The following is a 5000-nucleotide window of genomic DNA, read 5'->3' on the forward strand; positions in this document are numbered from 1 at the left end:
GCGTTGCACCTTGCGCGACACATCTTCTCCCTGTCTCGGCCGCGACTCCTGCGCGCTTTAGATGGTAATGCATTAATGCGCGTGCGGATGCACGCCACGTAGTCACGGCCGGACAGGAAGCGACTGGTGTCCTCGACCCAGCTGTGTTGGCCTGATGTCCTGGCTGACGACGAAAGTGCTGCCCCGTCGAAGCTGATATGCAGGCGCGCCGCCCACATCTCGCCAACTTTTGCAGCTGTTTGCAGCAAATGGCCCTCCCACGTGAGGTGTCTCTCTAGCGCCGCCACTTCGTGTCGTGCCTCCCCCAGGTCTGCGTCGGTGGTAGAGGTCTCGGGCTGCAACAGGGTGAGGAGTCTGCCCCGCCTCAGGGTTGGCCCCGTCCAGCGGGCCGATGGAATCCCTAGGCCACCATGGGCTACCGGAGCGTGAAAGTAGCCCAAGGGGGTATCAGCTGGGAGGCGGAACCACCTCCTCACCGCGGCCCGAACGCAGTTGTCCATGGCCTTGAGCGCGCCGATGCGGGTGCGACTCAGGGCTAGGCCATGGTACAGGCCCGGGAGAAGAACCTCACGAAGTGCAAAAAGCCGCTGCTGCGGCTTCAGCGGCGCCCGCGTGATGATCGACAGCTGCTCCTCTATGTGTTGCCTCGGATGGAAGAGACACCGGCCTGAGGAGGAGAACTGCAGTCCCAGGTAGCGGAAGGTCTCACCCACTCCCAACGCCGGCACGGTGGTGTCGCCGGCAGTGAAGGTGACGTTGGCATCCACCTTCACTTTCTTCTCGCGGCCGGACGCCACGAGTGCGAGGGTGAGACACTTCCGCGGGTTCACCCGCAGCCCAAGTTGGTCGAGGGCTGCCACTGCTGCGTTGATGAGGGACTGCAGGCCCCCCCTCGTGGAGGCGAAGAGCAGGATGTCGTCCGCGAAGGCCGCCGCGTTGATCTGGCGGCCCAACACCTTGACACCAATATGAGAGGGCAGCTGTTCTAGAACATAGTCAACAGCGAAATTAAAGAGGAGAGGGGACAGAGGATCTCCTTGCCGAACACCCCTTGCTGGCCGCACGGCCGGAGACTCGTCGCCACCCCCCGCAATTACCGTCGTGCTGTCCGCATAGCAGCCCTCGACGTAGTCAATGAATTCGTCCGGCAGACCATGGGCTTTAAGCACAGGGCGGAGGGCCGCATGGTCCAACGAATCGAACGCCTTAGACACGTCGAGAGACGCCATGAACACAGAACGACAGCGGCGGACGGCGCCGACGAGCACCCGGTCGAGGAGGAAGGTATTCTCCAGCATCCCATCCCTTGGGATGAAAGCCCGCTGACGTTCGTCCACAGCACACATCCGCATTAGGCGAGTCGCCAGAACCTTATGGAAGGTTCTGGCTAACACCGAGCAGACGGTGATGGGCCGAAAGTCAGCGGGGGATGCTGGGGCGGCTGTCTTAGGGAGCAGGGAGGTCCTGGCTCGGAGGAGGGAAGGAGGGAGCTTACGGGTCAGCAGGAAAAGGTTCAAGAGCTTAGTGGTGACCTCCGCCGGAAGGCGGCGCAGCTGCACCGGCGAGAGGCCGTCAGGGCCGGCAACGGAGCCTCTGGGCGGCAGGGCAGCCGCAACCTCTTCAGTAGTGATCGGCCTCCACAGGCGCTCAAAGTCAACAGACTCCGAGCGCGGGAGAAGCCGGTCAGGGATGGAGCCAGCGGTGGAGGGTGGCTCCGTCGTAAAGAGGCTGCGCCAGAAGTCCACCAGCCCAGGGATGTTCGACGGCGGCTGTAGCAGGGTGCCATCCAGGAGGCCTCGCACACAGCGTGCGCGGTTCTTCCTGAAGGCGTCCTGAACTCTAGCATACTCCCACCGGCGGCGCTTCCGCTTGGAGAGCGGAGGGCCACCATCAGGCCGCTGCTTGGATGGCGGGCGCGGCTTCTTCTTCGTCCGTACTCCTGCTTCTTCCGAGCCGACAGCTCGGAGGGCCTCGGGCAGCCCAGCCGCAACCACTGCCGACGGCGTACCCGGTCCCAGACACGCAAGGTCGTCCAGGGCCGAGAAACGCGCGGCTGACCGCGGCAGGCCGGCGAGGTGACTCCATATTGCTTCGTCGACAGCAGATGTTGGTGGCGGGCGCTCAAGCTCCGGCGGAGAGGGTGGCCTCTCTGGCAGCGACTCCGTGGCGGGTGGATGGCGCAGAACCTGCTGCACCTGATGTTCCCGCTTCAGCTCCTCCACATACTCACGCACCATTGCCCTGTGTGCCGCCGTCCTCCTCCTACACTTGACGGCATCCAGGGTGCGGTGCGGAAACAGCGGTAGAAGCTCCTGGTTTGCGAAAAGGAATTTGGAGTCACTGGCACAGAGAAGCCTAGCCTCCGCCAGGGCGAGCTCCCGCATCTCTTCTTCCGCCCACCGAGCTCTCTTCCTATCGGTTGTAATTTCCGCATTCGCCGCTTCCGGATGGGCGCGGCGGCGGTGTTGTCCGAGCCCGATCTTGCTGCGGAAAGCACGGCTGCAGATGCTGCAGTGGAACCATGGCTCCACGGTCTCCTCTACTTCAGGGACGGTTGGTAGGGTAGCAGTCGGGACTGTTGGGCCGGGACCTTCAGCGGAAGGCCCGGTACCCGTATTCTCTTGTCTTGTTGTCCCAACGTTAAGGGTTTCGCGATGGAGGGCTGGTAACCCCCCAAAGCCCCAGGTGCGGACTTCCACTCAGCTTACCAGTCCTATGAAGGACTGGCGTATCGGCGGGCCCACGGGAAGGGGGGAAGCCGCAGGCAAGGAGAGGCTAAGAGGGCTTGGCCCATGTATTGCGCATCACTTGCCTTAAGAGAGTCATAGTTACTCCCGCCGTTTACCCGCGCTTGCTTGAATTTCTTCACGTTGACATTCAGAGCACTGGGCAGAAATCACATTGCGTCAACACCCGCTAGGGCCATCGCAATGCTTTGTTTTAATTAGACAGTCGGATTCCCCCAGTCCGTGCCAGTTCTGAGTTGATCGTTGAATGGCGGCCGAAGAGAATCCGCGCACCCGCGCGCCCCCGGAGGAGCACGCTAAGGCGGACGCGGCCTCGCAGCAAGGAAGATCCGTGGGAGGCCAAGGCACGGGACCGAGCTCGGATCCTGCACGCAGGTTGAAGCACCGGGGCGCGAACGCCGCACAGGCGCGCGCATCCTGCACCGCCGGCCAGCACGAGGCCGACCAACGGCGAGAGCAGACCACACCCGCGCTAAACGCCCGCACTTACCGGCACCCCTACGGCACTCACCTCGCCCAGGCCCGGCACGTTAGCGCTGACCCACTTCCCGACCAAGCCCGACACGCCCCGATCCTCAGAGCCAATCCTTATCCCGAAGTTACGGATCCAATTTGCCGACTTCCCTTACCTACATTATTCTATCGACTAGAGGCTCTTCACCTTGGAGACCTGCTGCGGATATGGGTACGAACCGGCGCGACACCTCCACGTGGCCCTCTCCCGGATTTTCAAGGTCCGAGGGGAAGATCGGGACACCGCCGCAACTGCGGTGCTCTTCGCGTTCCAAACCCTATCTCCCTGCTAGAGGATTCCAGGGAACTCGAACGCTCATGCAGAAAAGAAAACTCTTCCCCGATCTCCCGACGGCGTCTCCGGGTCCTTTTGGGTTACCCCGACGAGCATCTCTAAAAGAGGGGCCCGACTTGTATCGGTTCCGCTGCCGGGTTCCGGAATAGGAACCGGATTCCCTTTCGCCCAACGGGGGCCAGCACAAAGTGCATCATGCTATGACGGCCCCCATCAACATCGGATTTCTCCTAGGGCTTAGGATCGACTGACTCGTGTGCAACGGCTGTTCACACGAAACCCTTCTCCGCGTCAGCCCTCCAGGGCCTCGCTGGAGTATTTGCTACTACCACCAAGATCTGCACCGACGGCGGCTCCAGGCAGGCTCACGCCCAGACCCTTCTGCGCCCACCGCCGCGACCCTCCTACTCGTCAGGGCTTCGCGGCCGGCCGCAAGGACCGGCCGTGACTGCCGGACTGACGGCCGAGTATAGGCACGACGCTTCAGCGCCATCCATTTTCAGGGCTAGTTGCTTCGGCAGGTGAGTTGTTACACACTCCTTAGCGGATTCCGACTTCCATGGCCACCGTCCTGCTGTCTTAAGCAACCAACGCCTTTCATGGTTTCCCATGAGCGTCGATTCGGGCGCCTTAACTCGGCGTTTGGTTCATCCCACAGCGCCAGTTCTGCTTACCAAAAGTGGCCCACTTGGCACTCCGATCCGAGTCGTTTGCTCGCGGCTTCAGCATATCAAGCAAGCCGGAGATCTCACCCATTTAAAGTTTGAGAATAGGTTGAGGTCGTTTCGGCCCCAAGGCCTCTAATCATTCGCTTTACCGGATGAGACTCGTACGAGCACCAGCTATCCTGAGGGAAACTTCGGAGGGAACCAGCTACTAGATGGTTCGATTAGTCTTTCGCCCCTATACCCAGCTCCGACGATCGATTTGCACGTCAGAATCGCTACGGACCTCCATCAGGGTTTCCCCTGACTTCGTCCTGGCCAGGCATAGTTCACCATCTTTCGGGTCCCAACGTGTACGCTCTAGGTGCGCCTCACCTCGCAATGAGGACGAGACGCCCCGGGAGTGCGGAGGCCGCCGCCCCGTGAAGGGCGGGGAAGCCCCATCCTCCCTCGGCCCGCGCAAGGCGAGACCTTCACTTTCATTACGCCTTTAGGTTTCGTACAGCCCAATGACTCGCGCACATGTTAGACTCCTTGGTCCGTGTTTCAAGACGGGTCGTGAAATTGTCCAAAGCTGAAGCGCCGCTGACGGGAGCGATTATTCCGCCCGAGAGCATCCCGAGCCAACAGCGGCGCGGGTCCGGGGCCGGGCCAGGTAGGTCCGTCATCCGGGAAGAACCGCGCGCGCTTGCCGGGAGCCCGAGCGCCCAAAGGGGCGAATCGACTCCTCCAGATATACCGCCGAGCAGCCAGCCAGGACACCGGGGCTCTGCCCAACAG

The 5000-nt window shown here is 61.9% G+C and overlaps 1 pseudogene; it reads right to left on the reverse strand.

Annotated features, from left to right (window-relative positions):
* Positions 1 to 5000, reverse strand: part of LOC126197814 (large subunit ribosomal RNA) — a 7806-nt pseudogene that overhangs the window by 2110 nt on the left and 696 nt on the right.

The sequence above is a fragment of the Schistocerca nitens genome, chromosome 7 (genome assembly GCF_023898315.1).
Source record: "Schistocerca nitens isolate TAMUIC-IGC-003100 chromosome 7, iqSchNite1.1, whole genome shotgun sequence".
Taxonomy (NCBI): domain Eukaryota; kingdom Metazoa; phylum Arthropoda; class Insecta; order Orthoptera; family Acrididae; genus Schistocerca; species Schistocerca nitens.